General features: G+C 39.2%; 1 protein-coding gene across 3 annotated transcripts in view; it reads left to right on the top strand.

The window, feature by feature from the left end:
• Positions 1 to 12,827, top strand: part of VDR (vitamin D receptor) — a 104,921-nt gene that overhangs the window by 16,417 nt on the left and 75,677 nt on the right. The gene's annotated exons all lie outside the window — the stretch shown is intronic.

The raw sequence follows: 12,827 nt of genomic DNA, 5'->3' as shown, positions 1-12,827 counted from the left end.
ATTGGTATGATGCAGAAACTAGTTTTCAGGAAAGGGATTTATAAGACTTTAAATCTCTTGCAAATACTTTGTATGTTAATGTATTCCAACAACTATGATTTAGTACAGTGGTTAACACTGTTGTTGGCTTGGTATTGACTTTCCTCATTTGTTTTGGTCTGGTTCCTAGGACAAAGTACCTTATTTGAAATGGGTAGTTAAATAGGAGGAGAGTATATACATGAAAAGCTATTCACAACTGTAAACATTTCAAATTACAATTAGTTTTGTAACTAACTCTAAAATCTAACTCACTCTAGAAAGAGAGAAAATATTACATGTATGCTATGCCAGATCAAATTTATGGCAATTAAGTTAGAGGGAGAAGGAAAGGTATCATGCCAAAGTGAGCTGGCCCTTTTCTAGGAGAACCCTAATAGATGTGGATCCCTTGCCGTGGAAGAGGACAGGAATTAATGTGTGTGTGTGAACTCTGCAGATTCTGGCAGGAAATACTCCTATAAATTTGTACATAACTTGATCTGTATTATTCTGTGACTTTAGTGAGTTTGTTTTGTCTCCTTTCCTCCCTTTTCTTTTGAGGCTTAGGGACATATGTGAAAGCGCTGTGTTAATGTTCTGGAAAAAAATCTAATGCATGTTTTCGATTGGGATTTACAAATCAGAATAAAGAATCCATTTGCATTATGAAGGATTTTCACTGTGTCATTGTTAAACTGATGTTATATCCAATAATGTAATGAGACAGCTGATTTTAGGACATTTTGAGTGATGTGCATATTATAAATGTAAAGCTGTTGATGAAATGTGAATGATAAAACTAGTTCTGTTTTGAGTACAGAAGGAGTTGTTTAAAAGCCTGTCTTTTAAATCATATAAGGTTTTATAACAACTGATCCAAATTCCCTTATGTCTATCCTGGTAATATTCCTGTATCATGCCTTCATACGCTAACAAAAATGAGTTGAAATAACTAAGCCTTGTAGATATGAGAGCTAGGGTTGTTGTCAAGAGCGGAAAACATTTATAAATGTCTGCTGGAATACCAAAGCTCTGGTTTTTCTGAGCTGTAATAAAGGCTCATCTGTTTGCTGGGACTGAATGTGGGTTGGCAGGCATAACTACAGCAGAGTGTGCTGTTGTGCAAGAGTAGAGCTCAGGATTTGGTTTAAAGCAATACTAAGCCTGTTGGTTGCTGTTTCTGTCTAACCTACAGTTCAAAATAAAATGTTCCGAAATACTTAATTTGCTTTGCTTCTGCCTTTTCCTTCCTTTTTTTGGCGGGGGGGGGGGGGGGGGGGGGGGAGAGAGGAATTGCCTCAATAGACCTAAGAGTCCTATTTTGTGGTTAGTAACCTAAATACCCTAGAGGCACCAGATCCCATTTGATCTTGGATGCTAAGCATGGTCAGCCTTGGTTAGTACTCAGATGGAACATGTCTAGGTACTGTAGGCTATATTTCAGAGGAAGGAACTGGCAAAACCACATCAGTATTCCTTGCCTAAGAAAACCATAAGAAATTCAGGGTGTCGCAAAAGTCTACAGGCAACTTGAAGGCACACACACAAATACACATATTTTTATATAAAGCCTACACTTTGGATGTATTAGATACCACTGCCATCCCATATTTTGCCAAGTTCTGGGATTCAAGGCAGGTTACCAAATTATAATAGCTATACTTAAAAGCTGTCATCAGTAAAATAGAGATGTTAGGATTAATACTGCTGCACATCATGCTGGTTAAGCACCTGGCTTCATATAAAACCTAACACCCTCCCCTCTACAAACTAAGGGTCACCTTGCACATGACATTATCACACAGATACCATGTTAACGTATAAAAATGTACATTGCTGTATGTGGCAGATGCATATATGTATGTCTTTTGGTATATGAAGGAAAAAGAGACATCAGTTGACAAAATATTCAGCAATTTCTTAAGAGGGATCATTGGCTTGAGGCAGTTCAGAAGCTAAGGGTTCGTCTGATTTTGGAAAGAATTTGCAAGGTATCTTTGGGAGGTGGTTTTGAAAGAGATCTTGGCATTGTTGTAACAGATAGAAGTAAGTAGGCTGATCCAGGCACAGTAAGAGTAGAAACAGAAGTTGCCAAGGTGAAAATGAAGGTAGGGAACTGAAAAGGTTATTAATAAATCAGAATATAGGATCTTCAATGTAAATCCCCATCCTACCTCCCAAAAATCTCTTTTTAAGAGACTGAAACTGATAAGAGAAAGTAGAAGGGGCATGTCTAGAAAGAAGGGAGACATGATAACAGTAGGAGACCATAATAGACTTCTCCTTCTCCCACTTGGATAGCTGTTATATAGAGGTTCTTGGCAAGCTCCTTCTAGTGGCTCAAGTTCCCAGGGAATTCCTAGTAATTGAGCAGTGGAGACCTGTCTATATGTCCCACAGTTCATTCACATAAGATTTACTTCATTTGTCTTCCTATGTAGCTGATTTTCCTAGTCATAGCTTTTCAGCTAAGGCTGGAGATGGATGATAACCTTTGCAACAATTGAAGATAATTTGAGTGTGCCTTTTGTTCCACTGCAATCACTAGTCAAACAGGATTGCAGGTTTTGAAAAGATATAGGAACCTGTTTATCGGGGTCAGGTTACATGTGATAGAAGCAGACCTGCTAGAGTAAGCTAAGTTTAAATAATATCTGAAAAGCAGGAGAATACAGCACACTGATTTGAAGAGGAAATGGGGTGCATGGGTTGAAGGAAAGAAGTCTTGAAGGAAGAAGCTAAATAAATGTTTCTATGAGATTTCAGTTCAGTTTCCCTTCACTTGCCACAGTCCTTTTTGCCTCAAATCTGGACCTCAAGTCTGCTTTATAATTGATTGGAGGTCTTGTTACAAATAGAAACAAAGCTGATTGATATACTGTACAGCCATGAACAATAGTTCAACTGCCTTCAGTTCTCCGAAACTAACTGTATCCTAAATCCTAAGTACCTGGAAAAGCCAGGCAGTTTTGATTCTGCTTGTTCTACTGTATCGTGTATCATGATTCCTAGAAGACTCCACATTACTGTTTTGTTTGCTGTTCATCTATAAGATGTCTGTGGTGTGCCTTCAAGTCATTTCCAACTTATGGTGACCCTAAAGCAAACCTAACATGAGTTTTCCTGGCAAGATTTGTTCAGAGGATGTTTGCCCTTGTCTTCTCCTGATGCTGAGAGCATGTGACTTGCCCAAGCTCACCCAATGGGTTTCATGGCTGAGTGGGAATTGAACCCTGGTTTTGAGTCATAATCCAGTTCAATATTATCAAATTGACCTGTTGTGGATTTCCCATACAGTTGTGTTAGAAACCTTTTGCCTGAAAATTCCCAGAAAAGCAGTGTTGTGTAGGTGAGATTGGTGAAGTTCAAAGATGTTGAAGTTTATTGCACTGGCCCTAAAACAGGCCCAGTGCGTTCTAAAACTGTTCTAAAGCGTTCTAAGAAATGGTGCCCTCTGGAACGGAATGGGGATGCAATTGGAACACCCGGCAGCAAAGGCGGCATTCCAGCGAGCAGTGAAATGGGGTTCTTAGACCCATCCCGTTCCGTGCGCACTCACACACCTGCACATTTTAGAACTTGCTGGGCCTATTTTAGGGCCAGTGAAATAAACTCCGTTGATCAATTTTAAATGTATCCCTGCAAATACAAATCTAGCAAAGTGAACAATAAGAGAATGCAACTACTTTAACAGTAATGTCAATATTTAACTAGTGTGGGACTGTGTTGGTATGGCATTCCCCACCTCTGTACCCAACTTTGGTCAGTCCAATGTGTAACAGAATTGTCCATAAATAGAAATTACTCATTTGGCTAAAATAAATTCCAAGAACCACTTATTTGTTGATGACCAAACTAGTTCTCCTTCTACCATGGACCTCCACCCTAGCATGGCAGTAAAGTCTTTGAATATTCTATTCAGTAATTCAGATAATCACAACCTGTTTTGTGACTGAGTATGCAAAGAGAAGAAATCCTCAATGAAAAGTCTGTCTGCAGATCTACTGGTGTTCTGACATGTTCAGATTTTCGTCTCCCTTTCATGCTGCCCGCTGAGAGGAATGCAATGAGAGAAAATGTGGTAGCTTTAAACATGCTTTAGCTCACACTACCCTGAAAGACATTAACACATTATTAGCATGGATGGCTTCTGGAGTGATTTCTAGTGGGTCCAAACACATGGAAACACATTTGTCTAAACAAACCACCTTTTGCTGCTAGTTTGTACATCACTTTGTGCTGACAAAATATCTTGACTCCTCTCTCCTTTCTCTCTGCTTAAAAGAATTATTTGTACATACTGTAGACCATGGTTAAATAGATCATGGCTGAGTGTTGTTCTGGCCTCCAGACGTTACTAAACTGTAATTTCCAGCAGCCATAGCTAAAGGTGCAGAATGTTGGGAGTGAAACAATGTTGGAGGGGGGTAGTACAGTTCCCACCCTAATGTAAATGAGTAATTTGTGCAAAGTCTTTTCATATGGATACAGCCTCAAGAATTGCTTCCATGGTCCTGTGCTCATGGAATTTTGTTTCACAAAGAAGAAGGGAGACTGGGCTCCATATCCTAAACCTCAAGCTGCAGCTTGGAGCTAATGAGCTCTTGCTGCGCTGTGGAGTGCACTCTGGAGTAAAGTTGCAGAAACTCTGTCCCAGAAGCGGTGAGCCTTTAGTACATCTGAAGAGCTGATAAAATTCTTGGCATTGCCTTCAGGATATTCACTGACTTCCTTCTCCCCCAGTGTCTCTTACGTTCTGTCTCTGCTGTGTTGCAATTTTTCAAATATTTTGTTTAATCAGAAAAATTGAAATACATAGTTGACATTAGTTAGTACTGTATTAAACATTACAACTGTTTTGTATGTCTTAGTGTACATGGAATTAAGCATCCTTCTTTCACACATTGTAGGTGCACAAGCCTCTTGTTTGACATGCTGTGTAAAAACCAGTATTTAATATTTAATCATAATCCAGAGTAATTCATTAGTCTGAGCTCCAAGAAATACTGGAGGAAGCTTTAAATACCACAAGTCTAGACACCAATTGTAGTCAGAGCAGAAGGGAAATTTTGTTTAAAGGGACTGTGAGTGGTGCGTTCTGGAGTATAGAGAAAGCTTAACAGACCCAGCTGTTGTTATTAATGTCTCTTTACTGATTTTGTAAGGAACTGGTGAGGTGGAGAAAACTTGACTGTGTGGAGGGCTTTAAATTGGGTGTTAGCACAGTGGGTTTGCCTGCCTGCCACAAAGGAGGGTTGTGGTCATGCAGTTAACTGCATAGCAATATTAGTATGAACATCATGCTTTTCCAAAGAAGAAAATGAGCTTTTCCAAAGAAGAATAGGAACAATTTGCTGAAGTAATAGTTTCAGATTAGAAATGGAAATCAAATATGCTTCTTTCTATTTTTGTGCACCTGAAATTGGATCTCTTTATTTGTGTGGGGTTGTTTTTTTTTTAAAAAAAATTGAGCCTCTGAAACATTTACACAGGTCACTTGCTTTAATGGCTAGAGTCAGTCTTGTTTAATGTCAGCATAATGGGCTGGAAAATACAAATTAATGGTGCACAGGTTTTTATTTTGAAAATAGATGGGCAAATCCTGTTTTTAAAAAAATCTCCTTCAGCTCTTTGGGAACTAGAATTATTCCTTTAGATTTCAAGAGAGAAATCCATAATGACATCTACATAATGAATGCAAGGAAGAATGGGGTCTCCCGTTGAGAACTATGGGCCCATACAGACAAGCCAAAATAAAATTGCTTTGAGTCACTTTGGATGTATGTTGTTTAAATGACACACACATCTTAAGAGGCCAGAAGCTGTGCCAAAGCTGCGCTCCAGTCCTTAGGACTGGAGCATGGCTTTGGTGCGGCGTCTGGCCTCTTAGGGTGCATGCATCATTTAAACAGCATACAAAGTGACCCGAAGCAGCTTTATTTTGGCTTTATTTTGGTTCTGTTACACAAGTGCTATAGAATTGGTACCTCTGGTGCCTGGTCTTTAACTTTAAAACAAAGCTGGGCAAAAGGCTCTCCAGCTGTTTTTGAATCACAACTTCCATCAGTCCTAACTAGGAATGCTGTGATTTGTAGTCCATTAATAAATGGGAGTAGCATTTTCCACCTGTGCTTTAGAACTTCACTACTAGTGACTTTCTAGGAGAATGTATCCTTTCAGTATCCAACCCAGGCTATGTTACTGCATCTTTTATATGGCTATGTCCTGGGTATTGATCCTACTCTCTACTGGATGAATCAAGCAGGTACTATTTTAGACTTCAGTGAGATACAGTTTCGTCAAGGCTTTGTGATACGAACCCAAGCAAGATGCATTTTATTTTCTGTTTTAACAGCGGCAAATATAGTATTGGGTATATGTAAGAGGCCTGGAACAGGCCATAGGAGGAGGGAAGGAAAGAAGGAACATGCAGGGTGGTTGAGTTGAAGCACAGTAATGAGACAAATGGGATGGTATGAAGAACAGGAGCAGCTGTTCTGCAGATTGTTGGATTTAGTTAAAAATCAAGTTTAACTAAATTCTCTTTCATACAAAAATATGTTCCTATTATTCCACTTTATCTACCCAGATGCATCCTGTGGAAACCTGGGATTGGCAGGAGTGGAATTTAGAGTTCTCAGAGAGCTTTATTTCCTCTCCAAACTGTAAATCCCTGAATTAAGTAGTATGTAGCCATAGCAGTTAAAGTGGTTAGAACTGCTATAATTGAGTAGTGTGAAAGTTCAAAATATGGCATTGTCAAGTGTTCCTTTTTTTTCTTGATACACAAATATCATTTTAATGTGCACAGTGATAACATAAATGATTCAGGTTCCTTGTCAAAGTAACAATCTAGTCAACTAACTATTGCAGCAAATGCAAGAAAATACTGATGGTTTCATCCAGCTCCTTTTTTTCTCTCTTTTTGTTTGAGGAAATGACAGCTTTTCTCAATGGAAGAGTTTCATTTTCCCATCAATCTAGATTTATATTTCTGTATTTGCAACCTGATTATCTGCTACTAACCTGAAACAGAAATGTAGCTCCCAGCATGTTTCTTGGATTAGTAATGCATATCTATCAGCTTGTGCGCATTTGCTTCATCATCATCTAAGTTAGTAAGTTAAAAATAGACTGTACCATCCATATCTTGAAACATGGGGCAGAATGGAAAGCAGTACGTGTATAACTGTGCCCATATGTTTAGCAGGACATAGTATTCCCCATAAATGTGCAGCTCTCTTTACTTGGCACAGTTGGCAAATTCATCATGAACTGCACTGCTGCTACTGATCTGCACCCTGGCAGACATGTGTCTTCATTGCATTACATAAATAGCTTTCCACTAGTATGTATTACAAGCAAGGGAAAACTTGGTAAGTAGAGTTAACATTTAAAAAACTCAGGACTGGGTCCTAGCCAACTGACTGTTGCCTCATGTGAAGGTGGGATGTGAACATTCATTCATTTGTGTATGGGTCACAGAAGACATAGACACTAAGCATATACTATGGAAAGATGTTCTACATGTTAATTGACCAGAATATTAATATGGGGGTATGGGATGGGAACCAGAGTTTGCAAAAGAATTATTGCATTTCCTGTTCATTGTGTTTATTGAGGGTCTTCACCAAGTGGCATAGTTTGGAACATTACTTTAAAACATTAGTAATATTTGTTGTTCTGAGCCACCACCAACACATAATTAGTAACCATTATAGGTAGAAACTGAGAAGCAATTTGTCTTTTTTCATTCTCGGAATTAACCAGAATAGTTAAGAGTTGCTTTTTAAAACATGGTATACTAAATACTACAAGCCTATAGAAGAAAACATGCTCTCCTCCAGTTCGCCGTATTATCTCCTCAACACCTAGACCAATGCACAAAGCGGAATCATGAGTCTGCACTTGAATGATGTGATATTCTTAGTCAATTTTTGAGGCTATACCGCTAACTATAAAAGTAATTAAAAGTTATGCTTAAATCACAAAATGTATTATGGTAGGTTACACACATTTTGCAATGATGTTATAGCTTAATTCTTGCGGAAAGGAATTAATTATTAGCAGAACTTGGGAAAATTCCTTTTTTGAACTAAAACTTCTACCATCCTGCATGAGAGAGGGGTTGTAATCAAAGCAACTTTTAAAACCTGTGATAACAAGTAACTAGTTGCTTCCATGCTCTATAAGTGGTATATGGTTGAAATATGTCTGCACATACTGTACTTACTTCTCTCCATCACTGTCCCTGGAGTTGATTCTTACAGCCTCTTTCCCATGAAAGTAACTGTTTACCTCAGTTTCCTAAAAGCCAATGTTTGAATCAATAACCACCATGGGAATAAATTGCTATAAGAATAGCTTTTGCTGCCGGTGGTTTCCACTTCACCTCTTGATATAGTTAGCTTCAGTCCTATCTCTTGAGCTTTCTGCTGCTCCAGCCATTCCATCTGTTTTTGTTGTTGTTGTTGCTGCTGCTGTGTGCCTTCAAGTTGTTTACGACTTATGGCAACCCTAAGGCAAATCTATCATGGGGTTTTCTTGGCAAGTTTCTTTAAAGGGGGTTTGCCATTGCCATCCTCCGTGGCTGAGAGATTGTGACTTGCCCAAGGTCACCCAGTGGGTTTACATGGCTGGGTATGGATTTGAACCCTAGTCTCCAGAGTCACAGTTCATTGCTCATACCACTACACCATGCTGGCTCCTAATTCCATTTGTGCTTGGGTAAAACACATCTTGTCTCTACCTTGTGAAGATCCAAGTCTTAAGTGGTTCTCACTGCCCAGCTGGGTGGACCTTAAAGAGAAGAAAGTCCAAGGTATGTAATGGCATGTCCAGCCCCCTTGGTCCTGACCACCTCTGTGCTGTTGCCTCCCCTCTCCCTACACCATTACAACGCTCTTTCTGCTTATAAGAGGAAGCCACTTCAGTAGTAGAGAAGATGAGGCATTGTAAGATTTTCCATGTACACGGTCCCAAATGGGATGTCCCTTGTACTCTATCATGGATAACAGACATGTTCCAATTTATTGAACCTACAGCCTGGTAATTAGAGCCATATTCCTGATCATTTTATACATTTACCGACCCTTGTCCCATGATGTTGACTGTTCCACATCATCAGTATTTGCCTTGTGACACATGGCATCCTCCTAACTCCAGATAGTTATCCCTATGATTTTGGTCACCTAGAGAATATTGCTGTCACATTTGGGGGGGGGGGGGGATGTGAATACGCTTGCCCCTTGGAACTTGTCATCAGTTGTGACCCAAAAATCACAAGTCATAGAATCATAGAGTTGGAAGAGACCACAAGGGCCATCCAGTCCAACCCCCTGCCATGCAGGAACTCTCAGTCAAAGCATCCCAAGGAACATGGTTGTGCTTCTGGTCTGGTCTGTAATGGATAATGGGGGGTTCCCTTCACTGATTTAGACAAACTGTTGATTATTTACAGATGTTTAGGCTACATGTTTATTTTCAGGAAATGATTTGTAGAAATAATTTTTTTCTGCCTCCCCCCATCAAATTCTACCAGTGTGTGGGCTTTAACAATGTCAAAGCCAATGCATTTATGGAATATTTTAGTTCTGTCTGTGATTAAATTAAGAGTTCAACTGTAAAAAAAAAAAAAAAAAAAAAAAAAAAGCATCCCTGACTAGTAAAAGCAACTGAGAAATCACAATTTAATTAGAAAAGGGATGAGCACATGCACATGTGTAGAGAACAAAACTTCAGAAGTTCTTGCCTTGAGCAAACACATTCATGTTTCTCAGAGGTTCAACATAAGGTACTAGTTATCTACCTGACCTTTGTCACAATACAAGTCATACCCTTATATAATCATTCTAACATCAAAGAGTGCTTCAAGAGTGTTGAAGTAAACAGCAAGGTGGTGGAGTCCATCAGTTGTTCTAGGCCCTAAAGCCAAGTGAAACGAATAGCATGATCTTTCATGGTGGAGTGAACTGGTACAGATATCACCCTATAATATTTTTGATTTGTTGGTCAAATGCTAGGTGAAAAGACCTGTTATACTGTCCTCTGTAGTTCTAGCTAGGCAGTAAACAAGAGGCCACAAGTAGACAGCTGTGCAAGGGTAGGTGGGCAGATAGTTACACACACACCTTCCCTTAATCTATGAATGACTAGGGATCTAAAGCAGTGTGTCTCAGGTTATCTGATGTGGGGGACCAACATTCTGTCTCTCCCCTCGTGTCAAGAACAAGTACTCTGTTTGAACCCATTGACTACAACTGTTTATTACGTGGAAACTTGTCAGGGTCCAGCACTAGCAAATGGATCACCATTTTGAGTACTGCTGTTCCAGATGACAGCTTATATTGCATTGTTTAGAATGCTGTGATTTTAGGAAGTCTCCAATTACCAGATATTACTTCAGCCATGAACCTGCCAAGGCAGCCTTTGACAAGCCATTTTCCCCTTGCTTCCTTAGTCCCACCTCTAATATGAGCTGACTAACACTGTGCAGCCTTTGACTGCATAGATCACAAAAAACTATGGAGTGATATTAAAGAAGCGGGTGTACCATTTCACTTTGTTGTCCTGATGTACTCCAAACAGAAAGGGGGTCAGACAAGGCTGCATTCTATCACCCTATCCATTCAACTTGTATGCAGCAATACCATACACAGTGCTGGTCTAGATACGGAGGATGGAGAATTGAAGATTGGAGGAAGGAATATCAACAGATATGGAGATGACACCATACTGCTAGGAGAAAACATCAAAGACTTGAAGCAGTCAAGAAAGTCAGAGAGGAAAATGCCAAGGCAGGCTTGCTGTTGAACATTAAGAAAACAACACTAATCACCATGGAGGAGCTACAGGAATTCAGTCTTAATGACAACAAATGTTAAAGATTTGCCATACCTTGGATCAATGATTAGAATGGGGATTGCAGTGAAGAAATCCGAAGAAGACTAGGATTGGAAAAGACAGCTATGAAAGAACTAGACGATATGTTAAAGTGCAAAGATATCAAGCTGAATATCAAAGCTAGGATCATCCAAATCAATCTTATTTGCCATCGCCATGTACAGATGTGAGAGCTGGACAGCGAAGAAAGCTGATAGAAAAAAAAACTTATTTGAAATGTGGTGCTGGAGATGAGGCTAAGTATACCATGGATGATTAGAATGACAAACAAGTGGGTCTGAGAGCAGATCAACCTTCAAGTCTTTCTGTAAGCCAAGATGACTAAACTGAGGTTATCATATTTCAGCCACATCACGAGAAGATATGACTCACCAGAAACGACAATAATGCTAGGAAAGGTGGAGGGTAAGTAGAAAGACAGGAAGACCACATCCCATATGGATAGACTCAATCAAGAAGGCCATGGTCATGAACCTGGAGGAACTAAGCAGGGAAGTTAAGGGCAGGGTGGCTTGGAGGTATCTTAGAGTGTCACCATGGTTTGAGGCTGACTCAAGGACAGTTAACAAAAGCACTACTAGTCTACTTTATAGGGTTGTGATAGGAAGTATAGAGATAATGAGGTAATGCATTGGGAGTGCTTACATGCAGTGTAATGCACCATGTTTTTTTTCTGGCAAGTTAATAAGAGGAACAAAAAGCTACGCTTCCATACATTCCTGTTTTTCATTTAACCCATGGATTTGATGTCACAAGAAGTAGTGGTGACTGATTACTTTGGTTTTTTTAAAAAGCAGAACAAGTGAGCATTATTTGGAAGTCTTATGAATGATTCCTGTGAGGTACTAGTTGCAAAATAAAAAACCATATGGTGTTTAGCAAAACACCAGCCAACATTATAAGGGCCCTCAGTGCAATAAATTTATTTCTTTTATGATGGTGGTTTTAAGTTGCTTCAAATTATCAGGGCAGAGAGTATGTACATTTATTAAAGAAAAAATTAATAAGCTCTATGTGCTGCTAGACTATCAGAAGGATATTGGCTGGCATTTCTGTTTGGAACGTATGTCTTCATAAATTGCCTTACATGTGCAGAAAGGAGAACTGAGTGGTTTTGCAATATTCACTGAGAGGCTACTATGGCGTTGCAGTATTTAGGCATCTGTTGTGCAATTGTAGCCATGGAGTGACTGATGTGCAATGGCCCAGTACACAGTAGGTACCATCAGAGCACTCTGCGATGGATAGGAAGTGCCAGAGCACAGCAGAAGTGCCCGATGTGCATTGGAGCACAATTACTATTGTCCAGTTTCATATCTTCATAATTCACTAAGAGTTTTTTGTTGCATTTCTGCAGCATAGCTATATTTTTTTAAAGTTATAATACAATGTAGGACCTCAGCTGTTGTTTCTTAAAAATAACTTTCTTGAATCTTCTTACTTAAAATTCACAGCATACACATACAATTATGTGGGATTTCTTTAGTTCTTTAACAGATTTCATAACACAATTTAATATACAGAGGAGCTTGTATAGCAAGAAAATATTTCTAAGCCTACCCAACTACAAATGTTGTGAGTTACTACATCTTTATTTTTTAAACATTGGGGTCAGGTATGTAAGCTGTTGAAATTTCTGCATGTGTTTTTGAGATAACAGTTTTACAATCTTTCTCATGAAGTTGATCAGAACATTTATATTTTTTAACCTGTTAGGACTGAAAGCAGTAGCTGTTCTCAGCAACATGTGTCTGCACCCATCATCCTCATAACTCTGTAATGCAAAGCATAGTATTTCAGACTGTGAATATATAAGACAGATGTAATGGAACCCATACTGAGTACTGATGCCAGTATGAAAGTACTGTTCAGGTTGCAATGTTATACTCTGGGTTCCCAACCTT

The sequence above is a fragment of the Sceloporus undulatus genome, chromosome 2 (assembly GCF_019175285.1).
Source record: "Sceloporus undulatus isolate JIND9_A2432 ecotype Alabama chromosome 2, SceUnd_v1.1, whole genome shotgun sequence".
Taxonomy (NCBI): Eukaryota; Metazoa; Chordata; class Lepidosauria; order Squamata; family Phrynosomatidae; genus Sceloporus; species Sceloporus undulatus.
The sequence above is the reverse complement of the archived record's forward strand: the minus strand, read 5'-3'. Positions and strand labels throughout refer to the sequence as shown.